Here is a 14,283-nt window from a genome sequence, read left to right as displayed (position 1 = left end):
GATTTCCGATACGCTACCATGGATTCACGCTTTTCTTCTATAGAGTCCCACTTACCACAATGGGAGCTCAATAATTAGAAATTCTTCGGGAGATGCGTGCAAACAATGAAGCAACCATCGCGCGTATTAATGACCTCACTCACGAAATGGCCGCTATGCGAGGTCGTTTTCCTCCTCCTGATCCTGATATGTGATTCTATGTTTTGCTTTGAACTCCAAACTTATTGTTTTAACTTTTTGAATATTTTGGAATGTTTGAATTTGTGGATTGATTGACTTTGAATTTGTTTGGATTTATGAATGATTAGAAATTATCTATTTGGTGTGATTAAATTTATTCATTATTGCATCATTTACTTCATGATTAGATATATGACCAATTTTGCCATTTCACATTAACTATGAATATTGATTATGAAACTAATGGCTAACGTTTCTCTTGCTTTTGATCTTAGCAGCTTAAAATATAATCAAATGCTTAAATGATTTCAAAACCTTGTTTAATTCTTTAAAATGTCTTTTTGATTTAACAAAAAGGGGGAGAAGTGTTGTTAAAGTAAGGGGGAGTAATTTCAAAACTTGATTTCAAAATCTCAAAATCTTAAAATTACTAAAATGTTTTGTTATATCAAAAAGGGGGAGATTGTTGAAAACATTTTGATATTTCGATATAACAAATTAAGTTAAATGAATTTTAAGATTTTCCAAATGATTTTCTAAGTATATTCGATAGAATTATTCGAATATCAAAACATTACTCCAAATCTTTCGAAGATCATTTTTAATTCTTACTCAAGTGTAAAATTAAGTTTTAATCTTAAAACAATTTCAAAATAATTTTACAAAGTATTTCTAACCATTTCAAAGCCAAAAAAAATCCAGATTGCTCAGAGGGAACCGATTCCCCCCCAAGGGGGTACCGATTCCCCCTGAATGGTTTGGCTCCGAGAAATCCAGAATGCTCGGAGGGAACCGATTCCCCCCCAGGGGTTACCGATTCCCCCTTGTATAACGGTCGAAATATTGAATTTTACACTTAGGGAACTGATTCCCCATAGGAGGTACCGATTCCCCCATAGGAGGTACCGATTCCCCCCACGCTCCAAACTGTTTTATTAATTGTTTTCACACTAAAACGGCTATATTATTTCTCTAATCATCCCCAACGTTCAGAAGTGATCAAGGTGTATTTAAGCAAGCTTAGAAGCCATGATCAATAACAAGAAACATCAAGCAATTAGAATCAAAGAGAAAGCACCAAACCTCAAATTTGAGCATTTCAAGCTATTTTTCATCAATATTCATTTGCTTTCAAGAACACTTATTGTGCTCAATTGTATTTATTCTTGAGTGTTCTTCTTTGTTCTAGAATTGTGCAAACATATTTGCCTTGTGAGGTTTTTTCTTGTAAGTTTGCAAATTTGTATTTCTCTTTGAGAAAAGAGTGTTCTCAAGAATTGGGGTATATTCTTGAGAGTTGTAAGGTTATCTTTTGGCCTCAAAAGAAAGAACAAATTAGTGAATTTGTTGGAAATCCTTAGTGTGGATAGCTAAGGTAGTGGACGTAGACTTTGGTTGATAAAGTCGAACCACTCTAAATCGCTGTGCAATTTCTTTCAATTTTTACAAAAGCTTCCACCAAAATTTTATTGCCAATTCACCCCCCTCTTGGCTGATTCAGTCAATCGATTAACTCAACAGTCCTGATACACGAAGTTCCACATCAGTTTTTTTTTTGCATTTCTTTGTTTCTTGAAAATCGAAGAAACAAGCAATTATCAGTCGATCTTCTTGCAAGGCTGAATATTGAGCCATGACAGTGGCCACTTGCGACTGTATGGCTTGATTCTTTTGTTATTTTCATTTCATGTGTATGATCATGCAAGGTTATATTGTGATAACCAGCTGCAATTCATCTCGCAAAAAATCAATTATTCCACGAAAGTACAAAACACATTGAAGTTGATTGCCATTTTGTGAGGGACAAAGTGAAAGCTGATTTTTGTTAGTTCTTTTCAGTTAATGTTATAGTTGTATAAACAACTTGTATCTTCTTTCGTGGAATGAAAGCAAGTCTTTCATTTCTGCTTCTTTGATCGTTATAAAATACACCACTGCAAAATTTGCAGATGCTATGTATAATATTCTTCCTGCTATTACCTTCTTAATGGCTTGGATTAAAAGGTAAAAACATTGTGGAAAAAAAACAGAGAACCTATTAAACGATATATATATATATGGGTGAAGTATACAAATTGTCTCCCGACTATAGATATTACTTTGTTGATTTCTCTAATTATTAAAAGTTACAAAACGATCACCTGACTATTTATTATGTTTCAAACTCGTCATTTTCGTTAAAAAAAGGTCGTCTGAGCTATATGTTAACATGCTAACTGAGATATGATAGTTTGATTTAAATTTTATCATATCTAGTCAGCAGGTTATGTCCAACTCAGATTGTCATTATTTTTTACAAAAAAGGACGAGTTGGAATATAATAAATAATCCGACTATCATTTTGTAACTTTTAATAGTCGAGAGACTCAACAAAGCAACTTCTTATAGTCGAGAGACAACAAAGAATATCCTATAGTTAGGGGATCATTTGTGTACTTTACCTTGATATATTTTAATAGCCGGGAATGATTACAAGATAATATTTGTATCGAATTTTTGTTTAGTCTTGACAACGCTTAATACTCCTTACATATGTAGTTGCTCGAACTCAATTTTTTTTTAAAAAAAATAACATTTTCTTTTATTACCGAATCATTTGACGAGTTCGTATGTGTGTATATATATAATATCCACTATATGTGATTCGGTTGCATTTGATCATTTAGTGGTTGCAATCTTTGGCTGGAATTGAACACATAGTCCTGGTCTGGTTCGGTCATGTGATTCTGACTTAAAAACACTTGTTGAATATATTTGATAGAAGAGAGTGAGACCAAAAGAAGAACGCGTCCAAAGCAATCAATTTAACATGCGAGTTGACAGCAAAATTGACCAATAATCAATAATACATCATTTGCAGTTTCTAAAGAGTGCTGCTTTAATCAAAGCTCCTCTGCCACAACTTTCCCTGCAATCCTCCTTCCATTTACACTTTAATCAATGCTCTCTTTAATCATGATCAAAACTCAAACCCAAAATAAAAGAGAGAGATAGAGAGAGGCTTCAGTGCTTCTATTTCTGAACGTATTTACAGATTCCATTGAGATCACCGCCTTTTTGACAAAAAATTCAGGCATGCACAATAGACCCACATGCAATTTTTTGAAGTAAAATATGTTCTCTTATGATTCATCCACCGAGAGATGCTCCTCCAAATAGCAAGCTATGCTCTATTATCCATCATGAACATCATCATAAACCCAGCACGCCATCTTAAGAATGCAGGTGGACAACAATGGTGTCAGGGGGATGATTACAGGTTTGAGTGTGGGTTTTCAGAACCCGGAAGATGTGCTTAAGCAGCTTTTCACCCTGGGAATTAGCAAGAGCTCTTCGGCTTGGACTTTGGCTACACAGGCTGATAATTTTGATAAAGTTGCTGGGCAGGATCTAGCGGTGGAGATGGGATAGTTGCCTAAATTCAATTGGACCGAAGAGGGAATAAACTGGCCTGTGATCCGAGAACCTCGACTCGCCCCTTGAGTACCATATTTGCTTCAGTCCTTCGCCTTTCCACAGTATCCTATCGCACCTGCAATCATTTCCCATAAATCACTTCTAACTATATCAAAACAATGAAAATTAAAATGCATTGCGAGGCCTTAGTATAATAATAAAAAAAACTAGAAAACCCAAGTTCAAACAGTTATATCCATAGAATATATGTATGCTATTGAGTACCATATTTGCTTCAGTCCTTCGCCTTTCCACAGTATCCTATCGCACCTGCAATCATTTCCCATAAATCACTTCTAACTATATCAAAACAATGAAAATTAAAATGCATTGCGAGGCCTTATTAGTAAGAATATAATAAAAAAAACTAGAAAACCCAAGTTCAAACAGTTATATCCATAGAATATATGTATGCTATAATAACTAGAAAATTTAAAAATAAATGATATCTCATAATCACCTAGATCAAGATGTAAATAAGACGAGATAAGTCATGAGATACTCGTCTTAACGAGCCGAAGCGAAATACTTGACCCCGACTCGAAAAACTCGCGAGTAACTAAAAAAGATAATATATTAAAATTTTTAATGTTTAGTTAAATTATTAATCATGTTAACATTTATATGTTATTTTTTTAAAAAAAATACAATATAAGGTTTTTATGTATTTAAGGTTCAGGTTCAAATTCGAGTTCGAATCGAGCTCGAGTTTGAGCTTCAATCGAGCTAAGTCTGAGAATGTTTCAAGTTTAAGTTTTTTCGAACTAGAGTCGGGCTTTAATTTTCGATTTCAAGTTGAGTTTGAAAATTTTAAACTATAGAGCTTTCGAGTTGAGTCGAGCTTCAATTTTTAGTTTCGAGTTGAGTTTGACAATTTTAAGCTCACGAACTTTAGAGTCGAGTCAAGCTAAAAATACTTGAGCTCGACTCGGCTGTTAACAACCAACGTCAACTATTCAAAAATGAAACTATAATACTATAAAAGTAGAGGATCAAAATTATACTAAACTAAAGTAAAATGATTAAATCTGAAATTTTAACAAAATAGATGGACTAAACTATAATTACACCAAAAAATGAGAACTACCAAAACTAGGGGCGGAACTACAGTAAACAACACCACAGAATTATATTATATCTAACTATATAAAAATCAGCATGATTATTGTTTTCAAAGGATGATGAAGGCAACTACAAGTAACCTTAATTAATGCACAACTTGGGATTTAATTTAATCTCTGCTTCATGTATTCAATTACTAAAAATTAAGCAGAACTGATGGTGAAAGGAACAAGAATCTGATATTATACCAGGCAGGAATTCGTCGTTTTTCTTTGGAATTCGATGTTTGCACGACGTAGTCGTCGGAATCGGCAAGATATTTGTACGTCGGAGCGAAGTATATCGTACCTTCTTCCCATCCTTTGAACACCCGACCGGCCCTTTGCTCTAATCTTAGCTGGCAAGCGATGAAGGACATATAACATGTTTGATCTAACAATAATAACCAGTAAAGAAATTCAACTTTTAGATCATTAGCCTGTCACCTGATCCTTCTCCAGAAGTGTTTGCCAGTCATTCTTCTTCAGTAATTTGTATGTATCGGCGCAACCGGCGGCCAGTCGATAGTTCAAGTCGCCCAACCAGATAATTTTACTGAACAAATATGAAACAGAGAAAACCTTTAGAGGTTTTAACAAAAAGGTATGAAAATTTACAAATACCATAATGATTTTAGAAGCTTACTCATGGTCGAAAATGGTATGCGGAGGAAGTGGGTGTTTTCGACCTCTAAGTGTATGAGAGAACCTTGTCTCTTTAAGATTTCGGAAACATCGGAATTCCTTCGGATCTGGTCGCTTTCTTTCTCCCCTGAAGTCAAGTGTGTACAAACGAAGCAGAACGTGGTTTGGTGCAAAGTCATACTGATAGATATTGAACCCTGTTGCAGATATTAAAAGAGGTTGAACTTCATAGAATTTTCAATTTAACTGATGTAAATGCTGGATTCTTATCGTTATCGACAGTTGTCAGATAAATGCGATTGCTGACCTTGTTTCCGAGATATCCCATGATGCCACGGCCAACACACGAGACTTTCAGGTTGCTAATATGCTGGTAAAGATCAGCTCGAACCCACACGCACAGGAAAAGACCGACCATTTGCTTGCTTGCAGCTAGGCAGAAACGCCGCTGCTTCGGACTGCTGGAAACGTAAGTTGGGCTAGGCGAGCCATCTTCGGTTAAACCAGAATTCAAGTTTATCAAAATTTCGAAATCTTCTTTGTCGATTTCATCTTCCGTCGAAAGTAAATCGAAAAAGCTGACCCTTGGCTTCACGCTTGCGTGCTGCTCAAGCTTCAGTGAGGACGGACTAGTGATATTGTAACATTGAGCAAGCTCTAGGTCACTTGGATTGGTATTCAAAGCTTGACGAATAAGGGAAAGCCACAGCACAGCGGGGCCGTTGTCCTCAGCTCCGAGCACGTTGCCGGCATTTAGAGGAACAATTTCCTGGAACCTAACAAGCCAAAAAAAAAAAAAAACCATTTTGAGCCAATCAATTCTCAAAGTACCACAATACTAAAAGCTTCACCAGCTAGCTAACTTGGCCAGCAAGTAATCGAGGTAGACAATCGGGATCGGGACAAAGAGGAAAAGAGCAAGAATGTACCCGAGAACGTAGATATCAGCAGGAGCAGGTGACCTTAACCAATCTCTTAAGTTCAAACCATGGTGAGGTGATTTCCCTCCCACATTCCATGTCCCTACAAACATCCTGGAAACTCAGAAAAAACAAAACCCATATCAGAACAAAAACCCAAATCCTTAATAAAACAATAAACAGAACACAATGACAGCATCTTCAGCTCCAATAATCCTAGAAACAGTATTCAAACAAGAAGTTAACAGAGTTTTTATAACCTCACCTGAGGTTGATTGAGTCAGAGACGGGCAATGTCTCCGGCGAGATTATCGTCGGTTTAATCCCTCCGGCAACTTCCATCAGCCAGCTTTCTATTAAAACCAAAAAACTCACACTTAACAAAAATAATGGAGTAAATCCAAGTGCTAGTAGAACGTGGTACAGTGAAAGCCAAATCTTGACCGTCCACGAAATATGCGAACAATAGAAGAGTGCTGGTGTAGCATCGTAAATCTACCTGAGAAATCTTCCGGTACGAACATGATCCTCGTCGGAACAACTCTTTCTTCTTTCATCAAATTTTTCTGTAAAAGAAACAATAACGGGGATTCTTCCTTTGAATCTAAAACGAAATCTAACAATAAAATTTGACCTGAAAGATTGAAACGAGACATATTCATGATGAGATTTTTATTTTTCTACCGTTGATGTCGTAATCGGAGTGAAACTCGTCTGCTCCACTTGTTATATTCAGCCATTTCCGGACTATTAATTTAGGCCACGAATACTGAAAAAGCCAAAAGTAAAAAAGTGATTCAGATTTTAAGCAATTCGCTCATAAAAAATCTGACGAACGATGAAGAAAATGGCACCGGTGCATACCTTGGAGACTTTTACCATATCTGTTTCTCGTTGCTTAGTTGCCTGAGCACGGGAAATTTAAAATGAAGACGATGCTTTAAAGTTTAACCAAGTGAAGAAGTTCAACGGGAACATAAAAGAAACTAGTTGCAGTGGAAATGGAGACAGTTTCCCAGGAAGGAAAGCAAAATGGAGGAGAAAAATAGTTCAAAAAGAGGAAAAGAAAACTGAACTCTCAATATAATATTGAAAAAAGGCTTGGGTTTTGAGCATTTTGATCTTCTTTACATAGAAGAAGACATGGTGGAAACTGGCTAAAAACAATTTTAATCATTGAAAAAGAATTATAAGATTATATTGAGAAGAGGGATCTCTTTTACAATGCAAATTTGTGGTATTTTAAAGCAGGAAAAACTGTGATTCTGAGATTATGAAGTTTCAGAGAATGAAAATGAAAAGCTCCTACAAAGAAGGCTTACCATGGTTTCAACAGTAGAACAATAGTGATGGTGGCGTTCCTCGTAAAAGCAAAATTTGCCTTCGCTATTTATAAGTACGTGCGTGTGTAAGAAACAATGAGAGAAAGCATTTTTTTTCTTTTTTGGTTGCCTTTTTGGTCCGGTCTTTGCCTTAATTAATCTGAATTAATTCATGTTGGACATCTAATTTTAGTATGTGAGTCTCTCGGTGGAGTAATTACCCACAAAGGTTTAGTGCTATTAAAAAAGGAGATTTAGGTTTTTATTTCAATTTAAGAAGAAATGTGACTATAATTTTTGCTGACCCTATTCCCATATGTAATGGGATAAGAGGGAGGTAGGATAGTAGGTTGCCCCTAACGCCAGGTTGAGAGCAGCTTCCGTGGGAGACCTCCGGTAGTCAGAATTATGAATTGCCCACCGTGAGACTCGATCCCACGACTACAAGGTTAAGAGCCTTGCACTCTTACCACTGAGCTGGACGGGCAATTCAAAAAATGTGACCTATAAGAGGTACTAAATGAGGGAAAATTATACCTATCATTTTTATTCTATTTTTTGTTACCTAACTATTTTTCTTTAAAATCATATTTAATGTTATGGTTTGGTTTCATGTTGGTACTCATTGTTAAAAAATTAACACATTGTTAACGTGACATTTTTTTATTTCAATATACGTTATTATCTTATGGTGATATGTCAGCATCGATGTTAACTTTCTAATGACGAGTGACCAGGATAACTCTAAAACTAAATATTATATATAATTTTGGAAAAAATAATAGTTGGATGACCAAACAGAACAAAAGTGATAGATGTTATACTAAATGTGTAGTTACCCATGATTGTAATAAGGGTTAATCTAAACTAAGCCGTGTTTAAATTTTGTGATCGAATGCGATCAAGGATTTTCTGTTGCTATTTTAATTCGATTAGGTCGGCTGGTGATTCACACCATTTGTGTAATTATTGTGGTTGACCCCTCTTTACAATTTCTTTTCTTGATTAGCTGCCATTTTAATCCAATTAGGTGTTTTTCAAAGGAAAAATAAAACAATTGGGGTGATGTTCACATAAAAGTAGTGATTGAAATTAAGAGTGCCACAGTAGTTAACACTTCACATGCTATCACCAAAAAAAGAAAGAAAGAAAGAAAGGGAAATCAAACCAATTATAATAAGTCAAATAAGATTACAAACTAAAATTATTAAGAGTTTTACAAATTATGCATGCCCAACTTAAGTGAATAAGTATTGTAAACGTCTGTTGAAACTCCCTTGAGATGTTAGTGTCTTGACTCGATTGAACAATCTATTGTCTTGTGTAAAAAAAAATGATTTTGAAGAGTGAGTTTTGCTTAACTAGTAATACACAATTATTCGACAATACTACATGGAAAAATAATGCAAGCAAGTTGGCACGTAAACATGTCACGAAGTGTCAAAGGCGTTAAACATGATTTGACAAACAAGTTTGAACATATATTAGAACTTAGGGTTCAGAGTTTGGAGACTTCGGTTGTAAAATTAAGAAAGGGGCATACTTTCAAAAAAGTAAAAAAAATAAAAGGGGTCCTGAGCAATTGTTCAGGGTGCTCCCCCTAAAAGTCGACTATGATAATGATTATTGTTGTTTCTCGATTTTGTTTTTGAAAGTACAATACATGTTTTTGTTTTTTGTCATTTTTATGGTTATCCTTATTTTGTACTATCGCATGTTTGGCTTTAGGTCTATTTCTGAGGTAGTTCTTTTGACTAGAGTTGACGTCTGTCCGTTGTCTGAGTTTGTGTTGCAATATGTGGTGGTCTGTATGCTTGATTGTGATCCGTGTTATTTTATTCTACATTGGTTGTGTTGCCTTCTTTGTCTGTCCTAACACAATGGTCGACGTCTGTGACTTCTAGTTCAAGGATTACCTCCTTTGACACATGTACATGAACAGTTTGCAATTCTTTGTTGATTCTTACAAATAGTGACAGTTTCTTTGACACACTTGTTGTCTATTCACGCCAACATACTTCAGTGTATCTATCATACTGACAATAATATTCCGTATGTTTTAATATATTAGACTTCCAATAATCTTTCATTATTGCATTTTGCCAATAACTATTTTAACTTGATCTTGAACATCGTTTTTACTATTAAAGTTTGACTCGAATTCAAAGTGACACAAATTAATTAATATATAAATATTAAGAAATTTAAAAATCCAATTTGATTAAAAGTAGAAAACTTTATTAAAGTAAATTTCTATTTTATTTAGTTTTCCTTTATAATCAAGTATCTATACCTATAATAATACTAAGGGTCATGGTTAGAAATTAAGTTTTTCTTTCACCAAAATCCTCTTGTATTTTCTTCTCCTTTGTCTGTGATTTTTCCCTTTTGAGCTTTTCACGTAAATCCTGATGTTCTTTGTTTTTCCTTTTCGATCGTGTTTATTTGTTTACCGATAATCATCATTTCGATGTTATAACAAATTGATATCAGAGCTTTGGGTTCAAGATTACGGCAACTATGAAGTATGATATTCCGTTGTTGGATCGAAACACTAGGTTATCGCTATGGCAGGTGAAGATTCGGGATATTCTTGTACAGTTAGATCTCGATGATGCAATAAAAGGATTTGATGAAAAGCTGGTAACACAATGGACGAATGAGGAAAAGCGTAAGGATCATAAAGCTCTTTCTCATATTTGTTTACACTTATCAAATCAAATTTTATAGTATGTGTTGAAAGTAAAAACAAATGCATCTTTGTGGGCAAAATTGGAGCTACTTTGCATGCATAAATCATTGACCAACAAGTTGCACCTAAAGCAGCGTCTTTATTCACTCAAGTTGGCAGAAGGTTCGTTTCTTGAAGAGCATCTGGCCGCATTCAAGGAAACCGTCTTTGATATAGAGATTTTAGAAGTGAAGTATGATCAAGAAGACTTAGGATTGATCCTCCTATGTTCGTTGCCTCCTTCCTACTCGTCTTTCAAAGACACAATCTTGTACAGTCATGAAACACTCACTCTTGAAGAAGTCTACAATGGCTTGCACTCGTTTGACAAGATGAAACATCTTGTATATGGTTCCGAGCCCCAAGCAGATTGTCTCGTGATGCATGAATCGACTAGCTTAGACATTGGGAGAAAAGGCGAGCGTTCTTCTAATAATATTGGAAGGTGTATATCAAAATCTTCCAACCAAGGTAAAACTTGTCACTATTGTAAAAAGAAATGTCATGTTAAATCAGAGTGTTACAAGTTGCAAAATAAAATCAAAAGAGAAGCTGAAGAGTATAACTCTGGGAAATCTAGTTGCGACAGACGACAACTTTATAACAGTGATGAGTTGATACTTGAATCTGGTAGTAGTTTTCATATGAGTCCTAATCGTGACTTGTTTGTGACGTATGAAGCTGTGTCTATAGGTGATGTATTTTTGGGTATAATGTCCCTTGTAAAGTCACAGATATTGTCACAATTAAGATTAAGATGTTTGATGGGATTGTTCGAACACTTGGTAATGTGAGACAGTTCCAAGTTTGAGTAGAAATCTAATTTCGTTAGGTACTCTAGATTCAAATGGTACAAATTCTCCCACAGATATTGTCACAATTAGATTAAGATGTTTGATGGGATTGTTCGAACACTTGGTAATGTGAGACATGTTCCAAGTTTGAGTAGAAATCTAATTTCGTTAGGTACTCTAGATTCAAAATGGTACAAATTCTCCAATGAAGGTGGAGCTATGAAAATTTGCAAAGACTCTCTTGTTGTGTTGAAGGGCAGAGAAAGACTACCAAGTTTTATGTTCTACAGGGTTCAACAGTTTAGATAATGCAGTTGGTGTTTCATCCACCGTGTCAAAACGTTGTTGAACAAAACAACCATGGGCAGAACGGTTATGTGAAGCAGGAAAAGAGTTCAATTTCATGAACATAATGAATTTTAAGATAGAATCATTGGTGATCGGGATGATGCACATGATATTGCTTGGTGAAACATTTGTGAGCAAAGTTGGTACTTTGATAACCATGTCGATGTGAAGACTAAATCCAAGCCTAGAAAAAGCTTGGATTCGGTCGGTCCATACTAAAGATTACCCCTTTAAGGGTGTTGTGGAAGAGGTGGAGAATTTGTTCGTTGAAGTGAATTTTTTTTTTTGTGATTTGGGTGTCACATCGAATTGAGTGTTTCGTCTCGAAACCTTTACACTTTCAAATTCGTGTCAAGGTAGATATTTGTTAGAGTTTGACTCGAATTCAAAGTGACACGAATTAATTAATATATAAATATTGGGAAAGTAGGAAACCTAATATGATTAAAAGTAGAAAACTTTATTAAAGTATATTTATACTTTATTAGTTTTCATTTGTAATCGAGTATCGATCCTATAAATAAATAAAAGGTCAGGGTTAAAAAATTAAGATTTTCTTTCACCAAAATTCTTTGTATTTTCTTCCTTCATATTAGTAAAATTTTCTCCTCTGCCAGTGGTTTTTCCCTTTGAGTTTTTCACGTAAATCCTGGTGTTTGTTTTCCTTTCGATCGTGTTTATTTGTTTATCGATAATCATCATTCCGATATTAATACTACTATGACATTTTCAATTAAGATAATATAAAATTTAATTTTAAAAATTATTATAATTTATTACTTTAAAAGCAAATAAATTTAAAATCATTAATTAAACCGGAAAATCAAAGTGTGATAAAACCCCAATCATTATATCCCACGCTCAAATTGCATGCGTGGGGCTTTCACTAGTTTAACTTTAATCTTAAATTTTTCTGTTATTCTGTGTTTAGCCTACAATAACTCAAACCTTCATTTTATAAACATAAAAATTATTAACCTAATTATTCACTTTAAACACGTGCCCAACTCAGCCAGCCTCGCACTGAGTCAAAGATTTAAAGCTAAAGAAAAAAAGGGTTAATTAATTTACTAAAAAATAATCTACTTGAAAATCCAATGACACCTATGAATAGGCTTTTTGTATTGGTTGGATAAAGTTTTAAGTGCACTAATGCTGTTCCCAATGAGATAAACAATGATTAAGCTGAGATTAAACAATTGTTTAGATTTGGAGTTTTAAGAGAGATAAGCCAATGGTTGAACACAAAGTGTCATCGAAGTGGCCCATCAGATTTCAGAAAATCATGCCTAAAACCTAATCCAAAATGCAAGTGGTTATGTTAAAAGTAAAACATTTGTTTATGGTTTTTTATGGATAAAGTTTACCCAAGTTTACCGAAAGGCACAAGTGGGAAAGCATTAAGGTTATGTCAAACCCTAGATTCAACTGTACAGATAAAAGGGCTACGTGTTTTAGGGTAAATTATGTATATAATCATCAACCTATTCTCGTAGTTTCATTTTGGTCGCCCAATTATTTTTTTTAAATCATACCTAATGTTATGTTGTGATCACCCGTCGTTAAAGAATTAACGATGGTGTTGATCTGTCATCATAAGACAATAACACATCATCATTGAAAAAATAAAAAAAATTATTATGAGTAGTTATGTTTATTTTTAACTGAGAGAATAGGATGACTAAATACATATTTACTCATTTTAGCTTTGCATTTCCTTTCACTATGATACAGAGGATTTCTCTAGCTGCAATTTGATTTTTCCACATCTAAAAGTTTCTTTATGTTTGTCTTAATCCTAGCTAACCCATATTTTCTTTCCCCGTTAATTTGAGCTTTATCTTATCACCTGTAAAACATAATTAGTTTAGTACTTTTTGACTTGATATTGTGCAAAGTTTCTTTACCTTTGAAAATCTTTATTATTTTTTAAATTTTTATTTAATTAAGTTCTTAAACTTAAAAAACTAATTAATATGACAATTTGATTGACGAAATCGTTGTTAATTGTTATAACGTTGACATAATATCCAATAATCTGACATGACTTTTTATTGTGATAATGTGAGTTGTATATGTGAACGGTGATGTGACAGATAAATTTAATTAATTTTTCAAAGAAATCAATAACTTAATTGATATTTTATAATGTTCAAGGACTTATTTATTTAATAAGAAAAATATTAAAAATATAAAATATTGTTCAAATATTTAAAAAATAGTAAAAATTTTACTAAAAACAAAAACTTCATTAAAAGTTATATAAAAACAGAATCTATAAAATAATAAATTATTAATTATTTTAAAATAAAATTTAAAAATATTTATAAAGTGTTAAAAATTGCACATTTTATTAGAAAATAATGGATTATCTTTTGTCAGTTTGAGTCTATTGCTCTTCCTCAAATATATTTTTAGTGAAATAAACCTTACTTTATTTGACAGTGACTTTTGAGGTTCCTTCTTCTTAGAACATTCCTTAAGTCTGGTGATTTTTTTCGTAAAAGAAAAAAAGTTAATCAATGGAATTGTCATTAATCTTTATTTTGTTAAAGCGTGATTGAATGACCTACAAATGGTTTGCTATTTTAAAATACACTTTTTTTAACAAAATTTTCTATTTTCAAAACTAAAAAAATATATTTGAGAGTCAATTATTCATGGGAAAAGATTAATATGCCACCACATCCAAAATCAATACCTAATTGATTTAAAATTATCCTAGTATCAGAGATTATGAGTTTGAATTAATAATTTAAAGAACGATCCTTTATGCATGATATTTTT

General features: G+C 33.7%; 1 pseudogene; it reads right to left on the bottom strand.

Moving 5' to 3' along the window:
• Positions 1 to 3,037: 3,037 nt before the first annotated feature.
• Positions 3,038 to 7,183, bottom strand: LOC120188248 (annotated as a pseudogene).
• Between the last annotated feature and the right edge of the window lie 7,100 nt (positions 7,184 to 14,283).

The sequence above is a fragment of the Hibiscus syriacus genome, unplaced genomic scaffold (assembly GCF_006381635.1).
Source record: "Hibiscus syriacus cultivar Baekdansim isolate YM2019G1 unplaced genomic scaffold, ASM638163v2 tig00116939_pilon, whole genome shotgun sequence".
In the NCBI taxonomy this organism is placed as follows: domain Eukaryota; kingdom Viridiplantae; phylum Streptophyta; class Magnoliopsida; order Malvales; family Malvaceae; genus Hibiscus; species Hibiscus syriacus.
Note: the sequence above shows the minus strand (reverse complement) of the source record. Positions and strands in the feature narration are given on the sequence as shown.